Raw genomic sequence first — 18,187 nt, forward strand, 5'->3', positions numbered from 1 at the left:
CACGTGTTGGTTTGGGGAGACTCACTGCAGAGCATCCACATGCAGCAGCTGCCGACCGCCTTAGTGGAGGAATGGAACGCTCTACCACAAGAACTTCTTACCAACCCCGTCCAGCACGGGAACACGTTGCAGTGCATGCAATGGCGTCCACTGGGATCACACGCCCTATTAAGAACCATGTTGTGTTTTCTATAATACCCTGGGTACCATCGTGAATCGTTGCGACTTCCGTGTAAGTATTGTCCTTGATTAACAGTGTTACTTCTGTTCCTCCCATCGCATATTTCTTTTCGTTACCTTCTGCACCATACCGTAACATTTCTTTCTACGTACAAGCATATGATCCGCGTTTCCTAGAAATGTGTTACTTGTCAGTGGCACATCATGCGTAAGTTTTGCACACCAGCATATTTCTGTAAAACGTTTTTGAATATAAAACCTGCAAATCGCCTCAGTTCTCTGCTCGGTTTCTTCTTTCTTCCAACCTGTTCCCTTGTAGAACACCGTCTCTCGCTTTCTTAAGCCGTCAGCACCCGGATCATGCTTTCCAATGTCAACATTGTGCTAGCCAAGTCCAACGCACTGCTGAACGCTCAGGAATGGTACGACATGTGCATGCGATACGTGTGCCTTAAAGTGGTATACGCTATCGCAATGCGCTAAAGCGGCAGTTTACGGCTGTATCTGGCAAATCACACTGTTTACGAAATGTTCGGGCGTAAGATTCCTACTTCAGCTCTGCTAAAACGCACATTTCTTCCCTTGTCCAAATGCTAGTCTAGTTGTTCTGCCTGTAGTATCCATAAACAAAAACTTCAATATCCATGAACATGATATAAAGTAAAAGGAAAGCACCATGTCCAGTCAATAAGCACATCGCCGGCCGTTGTGGCCGAGTGGTTCTAGGCGCTTCAGTCTGGAACCGCGTGACCGCTACGGTCGCAGGTTCGAATCCTGCCTCGGGCATGGATGTGTGTGATGTCCTTAAGTTAGTTAGGTTTAAGTAGTTCTAAGTTCTAGGGGACTGATGACCTCAGAAGTTAAGTCCCATAGTGCTCAGAGCCATTTGAACCAATAAGCACATCGGCTTGTAAAACTTCAATCACAAACAGTTCCATCCTAGAAACTTCCTGGCAGATTAAAACTGTGTGCCCGACCGAGACTCGAACTCGGGACCATTGCCTTTCGAGGGCAAGTGCTCTACCATCTGAGCTACCGAAGCACGACTCACGCCCGGTACTCACAGCTCTACTTCTGCCAGTATCACGTCTCCTACCTTCTCATTCTGGCATTCCAGTTCCATACTACTTTACAATTGTTCTCCAAATAAGATAAAAATTATTTCGTTATTCTCATTTTTTAGTAAAACTCTAATGCCATTCTTACTTGATCACTGTTCCTATTCAGTACCAGAATTTTTGCAACATGTGAAATACAAAACTTGAAACAAGAAAGGGCAAAATATCTTACCGCAAGTAGTCCAAGCTATCTTGTAGGTAAAGCCAATCTAACAAACTCACTCCTCAGAAAGAATGCATTTATATTTACATAACATCAAATATTATAGAAGTTACTTCTATTAAACTAATAATAAAGTATCAGAACCTATTAGAAAACGGAAAGGTTGGTAAAAAATCTCTGGGCACATTAAGACTCGCACCAGTAACACAGCACCTGTTAGCTGAAAGTCCTTCTAACGTTGTTGCTTAAATTTTGCTATGAAAGCGGTGCCGATAGCCAATAAAAGCGGGTTAAAAGCTGTGAGCTGTCTGGGGAAGTTAACCTTGCATTACTGCGCAACTGTTTCACCAGGTATCCAGTCTAGCTTACCAAATTCCCAACCAGACTAACATTAATTATAATCTTTTAATAGTCATACGACAACCGGTGATATATATATATATATATATATATATATATATATATATATATATATATATATATATATATATAAGGGAATTTAAATAAAAAGAAATAAATCAGTTTATATTTGGAAATTTATTTTAACATTGATCATTGAAATTTCAGCATATTAAACTTGATTCGTAACTAAACTGGTGCCTTATTTACGATTGTGAAAATGTGAGATTGTAATCTTACGGAGCACATCAAATATGGAGCCAAGATTGGGAGACTGCATACAACACTGCATTCATAAAATAACACACAAAGAAACATATGCAAGAGGAAATTAACCACAACCAACCGATTCAATTTTCACCCAAAGAAGTTACGTTCGTAGCACAATCCTGTCCGTCATGTAATTACCACACACTGGAATACCAAATTCATACTAACTCTCTGTGAAATCTTCCCGAAAAGAATAGCTGAGGGCTACTTTGATGATTACACCACATGCTTCACGTGGTCAACTTGGTTTACACAAAGAGTGTAACTCCACAATAATTTTGATAATTAAAATAAATTAGATCGAAAAGCAATTTACAAAAGAAAAACCTCGAACTGGTTACTGTCGTCTTACTATTAACCTGATGGGTCAAACAATTGTATAAGCACGTGGTACTGGTCTCACAAAGTACACCCCACGTTTGTTGAACATAAAGAAAAGTTGCTATATTGAAAAATATTGTCAAGACGAGACGTTATAATCTCACGCACATTCGCGTTGAAGATTGATAATGCTAGTTAGAGTTACTGATCAACACGTGGTTCCACTTTACTCATAAAGTAGTGACAAAGCAACTACCGGAATATATTCTGAACTTCACACTCGAATTACACTGCGTTCCAATTTAAGATAACATTAGATATTTTAGAGCTAAACCTGAAATAAAGGTGATTAAATTTTCAGTTAGGCTGAACTTAAGAAATCCATTGTCCTACGGACTTAGCAGACACGCGCTTAGCCGGAGATCTTACCACTTCAGACGCTCGCCACGGACAGACTGACGTGGTCCCTTCCTGAGGGTGGCTCACAAATACAAACGTAAGTGGCCAGAGAGGCAGCTTCCTATACCAACATGACAAGGGATGGACAGGACCATACTAAGGATAGAAACCTCTTTGCTTTTAGAAAGCGTAGCTGCCTGTTCCGACGTTGGTCCTACTGTTCTCTAGCAGACAGGCTTGTCTGCTACCCTCAAGCATGCAACTAGAAATACATTTGCTCATTCATCCTCTCACACAGAAGGGAAGGGGGATGACAGTATCTTATCATATACAGTATATAAAAGAAAGCGGATGTAGGTTCCGTATGAGACTGTGTGACATGAATTACATATAAACTGTGTTTTAAAGTGTAGTAGTGTGACAGATCGTTCTTGTTTATGTGTAAAAGTAACACGTTCCACTACTCAGTCTCCTCCCAGGTAGTCAGAAACGCCACAGTAAATTTAGAAGAGGAATTTATGCCGTAAATGACAACAGATTTAAGAAATTAACATGAAAGGAATCCAACAGAGACCTTTCATCCTGCATTACTCATTACGCTACTCCGACCACATATGACTGACCACGACACTTTCCTTTCCTGAAAGCTTTAATCGTAGATGGGTAATTAATTGACATTTAATTTTAACAAACTGTACCAAGAACAGGACGTTTTTGATGGATCCTCAAGACGTCATTGCCTTGAAATGACATACTTCCATAACATGCAAGTTACAGTTATTCGTTAACCCTTATCAACTTCCGGTCGCGGGCTATTAGCCCAGCCGGGGCCTAGTAAAACTAGAGGCCCCAGCCTCCGAGACGGCCCAGCACGTGCATAGTACACTAGCATATCGAAGTTGCATATCGTAGCAACTGTGGCATTGTTGCCCCTCTGAGATGTCAGTGTCTGTTGGTGAATCAGTATCTGGACGACTTGGGATGGGTCATTTACCATGACCTAATAGGTTTCTTTTTTGCTGTCGTGTAATATTTATTATTATTTTTTTTATTCTCTCAAGGAAAGGACGGGTACTGTATTGCAGTTTCTATAGTAACGTGTTACATCACCTACAACTTTAATCTTGGCACAATTCAGTGCTCCTTTAACCCATACGGGCACAGAATCTGATTCATTTACTTTACGACGATTCCTTGTCCTAAGAACCAACGACATTGTAGATATATAGTAAGATGAACCATGATCTCTGTTATACACTTCACATACCTGAAATGTACGATAAGCAATAACTTCACGGCTGTTAAAAGTCTCCAGCCTTGATACAGTCTCCACTTTACAACAGCGAACTAGAGCCACAGTTACCCAACCATTACCATGTGCACTAGTATCAGCATTAGTAAGTGTAAAATTCAGTACGCATCCACAACACACTGAAGGACCATGAAGAATAACTTGCTCACTTACTCCGCTCTTCGTATTAATAGATACGTTATCAATAGCTTTATACACTGTAAGGTGCGAACGCCTTCTCCTCCTAAAATAACGTGGCATAACTAGTCTATGTCGATAAACATATATTCGCCGGAAGGCTACACGGAGATCAATTTTCTGGTGCTTAAAAACGGCATATATACACACTGGCTTCAAATGAAAGCCGATATCGTGTCTTACAACTCTCTGCTGAAGAGAGATGGAGTGTTTGTGACACAGGATGCATTCTTCCATCTCATTGTTGTTGTTGTTTTGGTCTTCAGTCCTGAGACCGGTTTGATGCAGCTCTCCATGCTACTCTATCCTGTGCAAGCTTCTTCATCTCCCAGTACCTACTGCAGCCTTCATCCTTCTGAATCTGCTTAGTGTATTCATCTCTTGGTCTCCCTCTACGATTTTTACCCTCCACCCTACCCTCCAGTACTAAATTGGTGATCCCTTGATGCCTCAGAACATGTCCTACCAACCGATCCCTTCTTCTTGTCAAGGTGTGCCACAAATTTCTCTTCTCCCTAATTCTATTCAATACCTCCTCATTAGTTATGTGATCTACCCATCTAATCTTCAGCATTCTTCTGTAGCACCACATTTCGAAAGCTTCTATTCTCTTCTTGTCCAAACGATTTATCGCCCACGTTTCACTCCCGTACATCGCTACACTACATACACTGACACTTAAATCTATACTCAATCTTAACAAATTTCTTTTCTTTAAAAACGCTTTCCTTGCCATTGCCAGTCTACATTTAATATCCTCTATACTTCGACATTCATCAGTTATTTTGCTCCCCAAACAGCAAAACTCGTCTAGTACTTTAAGTGTCTCATTTGCTAATCTAATCCCCTCAGCATCACCTGACTTCATTCGACTACATTCCATTATCGTCATTTTGCTTTTGTTGATGTTCATCTTATATCCTCCTGTCAAGACATTGTCCATTCCGTTCAACTGATCTTCCAGGTCATTTGCTGTGTCTGACAGAATTACAGTGTCATCGGCGAATCTCAAAGTTTTTATTTTTTCTCCATGGATTTTAATACCTACTCCGAACTTTTCTTTTGTTTCCTTTACTGCTTGCTCAATATACAGATTGAATAGCATCGGGGAGAGGTTACAACCCTGTCTCACTCCCTTCCCAACCACTGCTTCCCTTTCATATCCCTCGACTTTTATAACTGCCATCTGGTTTCTGTACAAATTGTAAATATCCTTTCGCTCCCCGTATTTTACCCCTGCCACCTTCAGAATTTGAAAGAAAGTATTCCAGTCAACTTTGTCAAAAGCTTCTCTAAGTACAAATGCTAGAAACGTAGGTTTGCATTTCCTTAATCTATTTTCTAAGATAAGTCGTAGGGTCAGTATTGCCTCACGTGTTCCAACATTTCTACGGAATCCAAACTGGTCTTCCCTGAGGTCGGCTTCTACCAGTTTTTCCATTCGTCTAGCCGCTCGGAATGGTCGCAAGGTTTGAGGCGCAAAATTACGGATTGCGCGGCCCCTCCCGTCGGAGGTTCGAGTCCTCCCTCCGGCATGGGTGTGTGTGTTGTTCTTAGCATAAGTTAGTTTAAGTAGTGTTTAAGTCTAGGGATCGATGACCTCAGCAGTTTGGTCCCTTAAGAATTCACATACATTTGAACATTTTTTTCCATCTCATTGCTCTACGTTCAAACGCACGTTCAGAATATCTGACACGCTAGATATTGCTCTGAACTTTCCGCAAGACCCCTCAACGTGCTGTGACGTAGAAATTCGGCACCCTCAACTTCAACGCTCCAATGCACGGTCCTTCATTCATATCTCCTTGTGAGGCCCCGCTAACCTCTCGGTGGCCCAGTAGAGAGAAACGGTGAGCTGTGGACAGTGGGAGGCTGCAGCGTAAACAGAAGAGAGTTCCCCTGCGAGGTGACAGGTGGAGAGGCGGCAAGCAGACAGTTAGGCGCACCGTTACGTAAGGCGCGCCGGCAGGTCACTGCTCCCTGCCGACAGCCGCGGCCGGGTTCGGCGGAGCCGACACCACGAGATCGCCCGTCTCCCGCCGTCGTCTGCCGCTTCTCCACCGTTAGTGCACGTTACAATGATTGTGTGCCACGAATGACCAATATTTCACCGTCTGTATGAAATCCATTTCATAAATTAGTAGCAGTATTTCGCAAAAACCGAAGGTAACGGACAAGAAAATTCAGAACGTTGTTGTATTGCCTACTGCTGTGGCCGAGCGGTTCTAGGCGCTTCAGTCTCGAACCGCGCTGCTGCTGCGGTCGCAGGTTCGAATCCTGCCTCGGGCGTGGATCTGTGTGATGTCCTTAGTTAGGTTTAAGTAGTTCTAAGTTCTAGGGGACTGATAACCTCAGATGTTAAGTCCCATAATGCTTAGAGCCATTTGAACCATTTGGTATTGCTCAAGTGCTCCACAAAACTGTCTCACGCAAATGAGCGGCGCTGTAGTCCTCTTGCGTCATCTGTAAGCCTTAGATAATGAGACTGGGACGGCAGTCTATAATCTAAGAGGGAGAGCAGAGAGCTTGGATACGATGCAGTGCTCCTTCGAAAATGCATGCTATTTCGTATTTATTCGCCAAAATCATGACCGTAGCGGTCGCGCGGTTCCACACTGTAGCGCCTTGACTCTCAATAAACATGCCCTCCGTGGATGGGAATATACAACGTGCGTGTGCACATTGTAACACATGCACGATAACATGTGGAAGTTTGGATCTGGCCGTGATTCGTGCACGGATAGTCAAAGCGGTTACGAAGACCGTTTGTGTAAAGCGGGAAATCCGGGTTCGACTCCCAAGCTGGCACAAATTTTTGCTGTCATCATTCCAATATACAGCTGACGGTGGATCATGTTCACAGATCCGAATACATTTTCTATGATCGAATGTAGTCGAAGCACAATCCACTTGGGCAATTACGATAGGCTGTAGGCAGGTCAGATTCAGCACGTTCCTGCAAGCGTTCTTCATGAAGAGTGCCCAAATCTTCTGGCTGAAGTTTCTACGTTCCAGTTTCACCAGAGGACGGCTAAGGGTCACGGCGTGCACCGCTTTCTTGTATTTTTTCTCGTGAGATCGAATGTGTAGGTTCCCGGCCTCAGTCAAGTACCCTTGTTCTTGACCAGTGGATACTGTGCGAGGCAGCCTTCTTGAAGGCGGCAAGTTTGAGATCCGACCAGCCTCGTGTACTGCATTCCGCTGTTGACATGATGGCATGTTTACGGTGGGTATGTCAGCATGAACACTGGACTATAAAACAATGGGCCACTTTCTTCTACACGGATACGTTCCAGCTTTGCATTCAAAACGTTCAAATGTGTGTGAAACCTTATGGCACTTAACTGCTAAGGTCATCAGTCCCTAAACTTACACACTACTTAACCTAAGTTATCCTAAGGACAAACACACACACCCATGCCCGAGGGAGGACTCGAACCTCCGCCGGGACCAGCCGCACAGTCTGCATTCAAAGTAACATCAGACCTGTTATAATTTGGCAATTTTCTTTAAACTTCCATGAAAGGCATCCCTTTGGACGAAGCAGTACGTCTATGGGGCTACATACTTTTAGCTGGACGCAAATCCTACCCATGTGGAGCCTGTTGTAATTCTATGCTGCCGTGACTGATACGTGTGATTTAAGCGTTCTACATAACAATGAAGTATTGTGATTCCACACACTAGTGTACATATTGTGTACTAACCAGCCCACAAAATTCGTGGAAAAGGGTGAAATATTCCTGGATATGGCACGTTAGCTGCTAGTCAGCAGATGTCTAATCATTCTGGGTGCTTACAATTGAAGTGCAGCTAGTCACAGAGGTCCACTGTGGGCTCTAATTTTCGTATGGCAGCGAAACTTGGCAGATAAGCTAATGCGTTAATGCGAAACAGGTTTAACTGGAAAAAAATAGTTTCAAATTTGGCCACCATGTGCATATCTGGCATGTGTGGTGTCTGTTCTTTCGTACATGTCCGAAAGAACAGACACCACGCAGAATCCGCAGCCGGTATGCAATACAAAAGTGTTTCCATACGTAATGTATTAGGAACGGCATATAGACTCAAAACTTCAAACAAGTGAGAAAGGCATAACGTTGATTTTGTTATTGACCGCCTGTTACATTATCTGTTCAAATTGAGAACCGGAGACCTCGACGTGATGCAGCATCCGTAAAATGACGTAATCAACAATTGGTCGCAGCATTTCCAATGGAATCTGAGCAATGTGTTCATGTATACTGGCCTTCAGATCAGGTAGAGACCGAGCGTGTCCCTTGTAAACGCGTTCTTTTAGGTAGCACCACAGCTAAAAGTCACACGCATTCAGATCAGGTGATCTTGCAGGCCATGCATCTGGAAAACCTATGGAGATGACATGTTAATGGAAGTTTGCGTTATCCAGATCTTTCACTGCGCGAGCGACTTGGTGTGTTGCCCCAACTCGCATGAAAACAGTGGTTTACACACAGTTGCGCTGTTCGAAGGCAGGAATCACGTTCCGTACAAGGTGGTATCGATAACGCGCACACGTCGCGGTACACCTGCCAGGCCCTCTGGGTGTGTTCTCTTCAAAGAAGAACGGACCGAGAATATGGGTGCTTGTGAAGCCACATCACACAGTCACATACGGCGAGTGTAGTGGCTCTTCGTGCTCAACACGCTGTTTAACAATAACCCAAATTCGGCAGTTTGTGTATTCATTGCACCCTGTAGTCTAATATGTGCCTCACCACTCCGCAGAATATTGCCCGGCAATTCTCATCAATTTTGATCCGTGCCAGAAACCGAAGAGCAAATTCAGAACGTTGCTGCCGATCATGAGGTTTCACTTGCTGCACCATCTGGATCTTGTACCAATGTAATATAGACCGCAAAACTCTCCATACTGTTTGCTGGCTATGGGATGGACAATCCTCGTGATACTGCTCCAGTACTAGCGCTACCCGGGGCAGGTGATGCATGGTCAGTTACAGCAACAACAACCTTCTCTATAACTTCCACCCAGATAGGACACCTTCCAGGTGCCACACCCAGCTCACCCGCGTTTTCAAATTTCTCTGTTATCTTATTGAAACCATTTAATAACATCGGGCCTTCGGTCCTTCCAGTCGACGAAACTCTCTCAATGTAGCACTGTAATTGCTTGCATGCATGTCCGTTGCAAAATTGTATCCTGCGTCTTAGTAACACGGGCACTACTATTTCATAATCGAGAAGTAACTGAGAAGAAAACTGGAATTAGTTGTGATAGTGCCAAGAGGGGATTGAGTACTATACAAGATGAGGTCATGAAGAAATTGCTAAGTAAGGTAGAACATTTAATGAAAGGCATTCTCGAAGAGATAAGAGCGCTTCTAGAGAAACTGTTGTTGCTATGGCATCAAGTACAGATTTAACATTGCGAGACATGGCCGGAATCAAAATACAAATCCGAAAGTATTCTTGCATGATCGTGAAAATTATTTCCGAATAAACGCCGTACCCGAATGCCATAAAGTTCTGAAAGTGGTACAAATGGTCGACAAGGACGAAGTCGCGTGCCTTGCAGATTTGAGCTCAGAGGGAATAACAAAAGCCTAGTACTGAAAAGTTCTTGTTGATGTTTTAGAACGTTGCTATACAAACTGCGGGCAGGCTAAACAATTTCAGGGCCGGAGTTGTAGAATGATACACAGTGCCAATGTTGACGTATGCCAGAAGACGAATAGTGCGAAGCAATGAGAACGCATTTGTGTGCACACGCCCAAAGGATGCTTATCGGCACTCGAACGAAGAACGTTTACGTTTAATCCTTGAGAGAGTTAGAAGGCGTGAAGCGCTCACAAAACGAAATGTGGACGTAAATATTCACTGCCATTCCAACAGAAAGGTCTATCGGGCTACTGGGATCACTTCCCAGAGTAATATCAGAGATAGGAAAAATATTGGCGATAGATACTCAGTAAACAGCTGTATTTTATTCAGATTTCGAGATAGTCTTGATCCCTGCAGCGTAAATCCACCAGAGACGCTGGAGAGCATCATCTCCGCGATACGGCAGAGGGCGGTTCAGCTTCAGACTCTTCAATTCAGAGTCAACAATGGGAGACAGGTTAGAGGTATCTATTAACGCAGCACTTACCGAGTGTAGCCTCAGGCACTCACTCATGCTCAGACAACGTATGTCACAGCCGTTGCCAGACACCTCACCATTAGCTTTCTGCGATAAACAGAAATACGTCCCTTTATGTTACTGTAACTGTGTTCTGGGGTATGTAATCTTCATGCTGCGGCAATAGCAGTGAGCCGCTCAAGTGAGGTGAGCTGCATTACATCATACAACTTTAACATGTACGTGCTGAAATGTCATCCTAATCAATAGAAGAGGGGAGGAGTTGGAAGGAGGATTTTATTGATTCAGCTGAGTTCGGAGAGAACTGTTCAAAAATGGTTCAAATGGCTCTGAGCACTTTGTGACTTAACAACTGAGGTCATCACTCCCCTAGAACTTAGAACTACTTAAACCTAACTAACCTAAGGACATCACACACATCCATGCCCGAGGCAGGATTCGAACCTGCGATCGTAGCGGTCGCGCGGTTCCACACTGAAGCGCCTAGAACCGCTCGGCCACACCGGCCGACGAGAGAACTGTACTTGCTGCCTTTTTTTCGATGTAGACTGAGGTGACGAAAGTCATGAGTAGTGATAGGCACATATACACAGATGGCGACAATATTACATACACAAAGTACAAAAGGGCAGTTCATAGGTGGAGCTATCATTTGTACTCAGATGTTTCATGTGAAGAGGTGGCCGACACGATTATGGATGCACGACAGGAATTAACAGACTTTGAATGAGGAATGTTAGTTTGAGTTAGATGCGTGGGACATCCATTTCAGAAATTGTTAGGAAATTCAATATTCCGCAGTGCGCAGGGTCAAGAGCGTACCGAGGAGATCAAATTTCAGGCATTACCTCTCACCACGGACAACACAGATGGCTGACGGCCTTCACTTAACGACCGAGAGCAGCGGCGTTTGCTTAGAGTTGTCAGTGCTAACAGACAAGCAAAACTCTGGGAAATAACCGCATAAAGCAATGTGGGACGTACAAAGAACGTACTCGTTAGGACAGTGTGGCGAAACTTGGCGTTAATGGCCTATGGACACAGATGACTGAGGCGAGTGCCTTTGCTAACAGCACGACAGTGCCTGCAGCGACTCTTCTGGGCTTGGACCATATCGGTTGGAGTCTAGAGCGACGACGGACCAAAGTTGTCAACATGGCACTGTACAAGGTTGTGGTGGCTCCATAATGCTGCGGGCTGTGTTTTCGTGGAATGGAATGGGTCCTCTGGTCCAACTGAACCGATGATTAATTGGTGACCATTTACAGTTATTTTTATGTTCCCAAACAATAATGAAATTTTTATGGACGACAATGCACCATGTTTCCGGACCACAGTTCTTCAAGATTGGTTTAAAAACATTCCGGACAATTCGAGCGAATGATTTGGCCACCCATACCTCCCAACACGAATCCCATCGAACCTTTATGAGAAATAATCAACAGATCAGTACGTGCACAAAATCTTGCATCGCTAACACTTACGCAACTGTGGACGGCTACCAAGGCAACATGGCTCAATATTTCAGCAGGGGACTTGCAACGACATGTTGAGCCCATGCCACCTCGAGTTGCTGCACTATGTGTGGCAAAAGGAGGTCAGACACGACATTAGGAGGTATCTCATGACTGTTGTCCCCTCAATGCAATGGCTTGTGTCCCATAATCGGCGAAGATTTGTACATTAACGCGTTTTGTTCCATATTGAGAAGCAGTTCGGTAAATGTAGTTCCACTGGTGTCCACAAATCCCCAACAGCAAAAAGAATGATAGCTCTCAAGAGAACGATTGAATCTGAAATACACGACGAACACACGAGCAAAATTAGTTGCAATCTAGTGACCTCGCCCCGCTTTCCACGGTTAGCAGTAAGTATCTAAGGTCTTACGACTTGACTCGCGTAGTGGTAATAAATTATATACACAAACCTTCCTCGTGAATCAGTCTATATTTTAACGAAAGCCGTATTAGAATGCCTACAGCGGTTCTCGAGACTAGCCTTCACATACAGACAGAAAAACGCGGCGGACGACTTTAATTAATTTGTATAGATTTTTAATGGGTACAAATACGTTTGATTATTTCCCCGCAACTTAGTGTACTATCCTTTAAAACGTAGATCTATGGACCAGTGAGTTGACTCACTAGTCAATGTCTCAAGTCGTGCACTGGTTTTGGCAAGCCACATGGCTGAGCCTGTTTTATTTGCTGATAAGACGGCTCTAGCTGCATTTCTTCGACCTATGCCCTCGACTTAAGCAGACGGAGAGATTAGAGCGGCGTAAAGCCAGCAATTTTTTTTCAAGATTATTCCGTTGTCTCGACGTCTCTTCCCTCGCGAGAGCTCAGTGTTTTGTGTGAGTCGAACGCCCGCTGCAGCTCGCGTGACGCGCCGCGTCCGCCATCACCCTGCTACTCCACTTATTGGAGCCTCATTACCCCGGGTCGCCCAGGTCACGAACTCACGATACTCCGTTAAACGGCCGTTGACCCGTCTCTGGTGCTTCCCAAGTGTTGCAGGTACATACTCTATGCAGTATTTCAAACAACAGCGAATGCGAAAGAGTAGTAGGGCTGAATCCCTTAGAGTAAAAACGTCAAAATGACGAAAAGCTCCTAGTGGTTTCGAAGCCTTCTCCTTCCGAACACGTACTAAGTGCGCTAATCACAGTACCAACTCGTTCTGCGGCTAGCTCAATTGGTGAGGACACTGATACGATGCGCCAGAATCCAGGTTCGAAATGTGGTTCAGAATAGTTTTAATAGTTCCAGTTTAGTTTTAAAATTTAAAAACAAGTACAGTATAATCTCGTTTATCCGAAATATGTGTGGCAATAAGTGATATGGTAAACAGATAATCCAAATAAACATGATAATGTGGGTTATTAGTAAAATAAATAATGTAGTGAGAAAACACCTAAAGTAAAAATGTTATTTATAATTCATTGTACAAAACATTATATCAACGTTTTGTATTATTTGTAACAAAGATCTAGTAAGCCGTTCTCTGTTTCAAACAAGTGCGGCGTCTGACAGTAGCTAAGTAGCGCTTACCCTTCATAAAAGACGTAAATGATGAAAAATCTTTTTTTAAACGAAAGTGGTTTATTCTCGAGATTTTTAGCGCTTTTAATTCTAATACTATAGCAAGAAGGCCGTACCACCCACCAGTTTTTTACAGTTAACAATCAACAATTAAAAATTCACTTCAGGCATTTTAATGGGTTATACACTCCCGGACAAAAGATTTCGATCACCCATGTTAAAAACTGTACTTTATTTCAATGCAATTCATTTCAATGGGCAAACACAACGTACAGACTAAATAGACCAACAATATAAATATTATATCTCTTTATTATTAAGTACAGTGCAATATGGTTTAGAATTTAGCCTGTAATTTACCCAACATTTGCCCTAAAAACAGTTGCACAAGCTCTTGGTATTCTGGAGATAAGTTTTATAGTGTTTCTGCAGATATTGCAGTCCAGCATGTTAGAAAATTATTCAATAAATCTTTAGATGACCACGGTTTTCTGGTATCCCTGTCAAGTTCATTCCATAGAGTGCAATGGGATTCAAGTCAGGAAACTGACTTGACCAAATCTGTTCTTCAGTTCCCTACGTTCCTCTTTTCTATTGATATACCCTCTGCTCAATTCAGAAGCATTTCTGGATCATTGTCCTTCCGCAGAAGAAACCCCCGACCAATAAGTCTCTTTTCAGATGGAACTGCCTTGTTGATCAGTACCCTGAGATCCATTAATTCTCATTTGGTCACCAACTTTATCACCTGTAAGACATCATCACACCATCACCGGCCCTCCACCGTGCTTCACAGTTGGTAACAAACACTGGCTCTTCATGCGCCTCAACGAACTCGACGAACAAACATTCGATGATGGCTTCCAGATATTACAAACTTAGATTCGTTCGTGAATAACACCTTCAGCCACTCTTGAACGCTCCAGTTTTTATGTTGATGTGCTCATTGCAATATTTTCACTTTATTTTGTTTGCGGAAAAAAGGTTCTTTGACCTCCACGCACCTCCTTAATCCTTGTTCAAGCAGACTGCGTTGCACTGCTGAGACGGAGATTGACGTTGTTCCCACACTATTTACTTCCTCGCGAATTTCAGATGCAGTACGAGTCCTATAGCCTTTCCTCTATATACATATGAATTGACCTTCCCTGTGCGAAGCTACCTTGGGTCGTCCAGATCGCGAAACACTTCCATTGGCACGAGTTTACTTGAACCGCTGCAATGTATACGCCACTGTAGATTGGGCTACTCCAAATGTTGTCACTATTGTCCTACTAGAATTGCCTTCCTGGTACAGAGCTACAATTACAGCACGTTTTTCAGTTCCATCTCCTGCTTCTGGCCCATTAGGAGGTAATATGGTATGAATCTGGTCAGGTATACAAACGCACTACTAGATACATGCAGTGTTCTGTAAACTAATGCGAATTGATTGCTGTACAGACAGCTGAAGCAATGAGGCCTATTCGAACGGAACCGACTTAGGTAAAGGGCACGTCAGTGGTGTTGTCGATACTCATCAGCGCCCCTCCAAGCGAACAACATAGGGGCTTAGTCTTTAGATTTTTATTTTTGTTTTATTATCAGAATGGGGACATGATAGAATATTCGAAACTAAATTCCTGTTTTAGCCATAAATCCGTTAGTTGTGTTAGGTGATAGAAAACTTTTGACCAATAGTGTATTTCTTACATGATCTCAATGAATGATAATATCGTGCTGAATTGTAGGTGACATTGTTTGCCCTCGTCAGCAAACATCGTAACGACTATCACTTAATCTTTGGCGCAAAAATCTCATGGATCCGAAAAACTTCTTTTACCACCTCGACACACTCAGTTGGACATAATGAAACAGATTGTGAAATCTTACCTAGACGTGCAGAATGTTATAAGTATCTCTGGAATATGTTCCCTCGTCTATCAAACGCAAATCTGAAAGAAAGGTTATTTGCTCTGATGTTCGATTTCAACCCCTATGAAAAATGACTCTGATAGAGGGGAAAGCTTGGGTGTTATTCAAGGAACTTATTACTGAGTTCTCATTTCTTTCTTTAATTCCAGCCAATGAACGTGTGATCACTTGTGATCAGTTAAGAAAAAAAAATCCTCATCTCCTTGATCACTGTCTTTAATCGCGACTACGTAGTAGCTTGTAAAACAAAGTCCTTATGCAACAAGAAGGATTCACATTTATGTCGTATTCAAAATGCAGGAAAAGTTCAAGAACCTGGAGTGTTTGATGGGCCTCATGATTCACGTTTTGAACAGTTAACTTGAATTTTTCACTGAAATTAGAATGAAGCATGTCAGCGAGCAATACGGTGAGCCATTTCATCAAAGTGATGGTAAATAGCATTAAAGCCACTGGAATATCAGTATGGTTGAAGAATACTATTAGTCACGTGACCGAGTCCTGGAATATTTGGGAAGAATAGTAAAAATAGACATACCACAGCCAAGTAGTAGGTTAAAGAATCATGACCCAGTGGCTCAACAACGACGACATTGCACCAGGGAAATCGCGCGTATTACTGTAAGTGTTGCGCATGCCACGCTGGCTGCTGTATCTGCCTGTTCGATTCTCCTGACTACCACAAACGCTGATACTAACCAAAATATCAGCTATTTTCCTAAAAGTTATAGGTGATGGAGTACATCTCAGATACATTGGTCCAGTTTTTTTATGGATCCATCTACTGAATTGCTTGGAATACATTCAGGGAATCGAAAGGATGAGGAATTTCGTTACTCGAATGCTCATCATCTACTGCAGTGTATTCAACATCACATGTATGTCAGTGGTTCAAAAAAAAAATGGTGGAAATGGCTCTGAGCACTAAGGGACTTAACATCTCAGGTCATTAGTCCCCTAGAACTTAGAACTAATTAAGCCTAACTAACCTAAGGACATCACACACATCTATGCCCGAGGCAGGATTCGAACCTGCGACCGTAGCGGTCGCGGGATTCCGAACTGAAGCGCCTAGGACCGCTCCGCCACCAGCGGCCAGCACGTCAGTGGTGTAGACATTAAATACAAGCAGTAAATGGATAGCGATGACAGAAAGGGAGACAACTACAGAGCATGCGAAGTTGTCCCCACCCTTAGACCCAATAGTGGTATAAGATGTTAGAAAACATCTTAAAATAAAATCTGGAATAGGCCTACTAAGTTGCCTGTACTCAGCCAAATTAAAATAATTCTGGGTTACATAATTAACGACTATAGCAATAAGCTTCTCCCCTGAGTATGACATGATGTCTGGACGACTCCAAATGCAGTGACTTTGTGAGGCATAACTGACTGAAAAATCCGTTTTCGTAGGTAGACGTGTATAAGTTTGTAGCAGTTTTCCATACGGCCAATCAACACGACAATACACATAACAGAGACTTTAGTTATCAATAAAACATCCTCCACCCCTTTTTACAACAGTCTGCCGAAGCTGGGGTTACTTTTCGATCCCGCAACTGTAGAAATCGTGTGGTTTTGAGGCTTAGAACTCGTCGAGTCACGTTCGGAGCGCATTTTCATACGGAAAGGAAGTTCCTTGAAGATTATTCGATAGAGAGCGGAAAAGCGGAAAATCTGAGAGCGCAAGATCAAGTGAATAATGCAGGTGTGAAATGACTTATCAACCCAACTCCTGTACACTGTTCTTTATCAGTCTAGAAGGATGCCGGCAGGTGTTATCACGGAGTAGCATTCCTGGTCGTTGCCTTTGGATTGTGTCTGAAAGATGTCTCAATTGTTGATAACAAATGTCAGCAGTAACGGTTACACTTAGGGGAAGCAACTCGTAGTGCATCATACCGTCGTTTTTCCACCAGATGCATAACATTATTTTTAGTCGATGCGCACGGGTCTTTGAACGGGTAGTTGCTGCTTTGCTTGGGCTAAACCATTCCTTTCTCTTCCTTATTTTAGCACAAGGACACCATTCCTCATCAATAGCAACGATGCAGAATTTGAATGGTCGGTGTTGTTCACAAGCCAATTGATGACGAGCAAGCAGAGGTCCACATATCGCTACCCGCTGATTATTTTTACTTAGGCTTAGAGCATGCGGTACGTATACAACCAATTTTTGAACCTTCCCCACTGGATGTAAAAGTATCACTGTGGTGGAATGATCACAGTTCATCGTATTTGTCGGTTCTCGAGTACCCTGATGTGCATCATTGTGGATTCATTAATTTAAACGACATTCATCAATCCCCAAAAGTTTTCCTGAACGTGGTGGGTCACTAATGTCAAAACGATCCTCCTTAAAAAGATAATACAACTATCTTGTCGTACTCTGACTAGTGGCATTATCCCCATACATTGCGCAAATGATTCTCGCTAACTCCGCTGCTTTCACCCATCTATTGAACTCAAACAGAAGAATATGTCGGAAATGTTCCGGTTTCTCCTCGTGCCACACCGCTTTCTAGCGCCCACGTCTCTATTCACTACCTCCAAATGACAAACTGACAACATGTAAACTCAAGTAGCAACAGTACACTACAAATAAAAAATACAATCGATAAATAAACCCATAGCAACCGGAATACCGACATGCAAAACAAAAACACTACGGACTTACGCACCAACCTAATATACGGACCACAGGTGTCAGATGATCATACAGCGTCCCGTACGCCTGTTGCTCCGAGGAATCGCCCCCAGGTGGATACCGGT

The 18,187-nt window shown here is 43.0% G+C and overlaps 1 non-coding gene across 1 annotated transcript; it reads right to left on the minus strand.

Annotated features, from left to right (window-relative positions):
- Nucleotides 1–1,148: 1,148 nt before the first annotated feature.
- Nucleotides 1,149–1,223, minus strand: Trnas-cga. Its single transcript has one exon. It is a non-coding gene; the product is annotated as a tRNA-Ser (tRNA).
- Between the last annotated feature and the right edge of the window lie 16,964 nt (nt 1,224–18,187).

Source organism: Schistocerca piceifrons, chromosome 1 (genome assembly GCF_021461385.2).
Source record: "Schistocerca piceifrons isolate TAMUIC-IGC-003096 chromosome 1, iqSchPice1.1, whole genome shotgun sequence".
NCBI lineage: Eukaryota > Metazoa > Arthropoda > Insecta > Orthoptera > Acrididae > Schistocerca > Schistocerca piceifrons.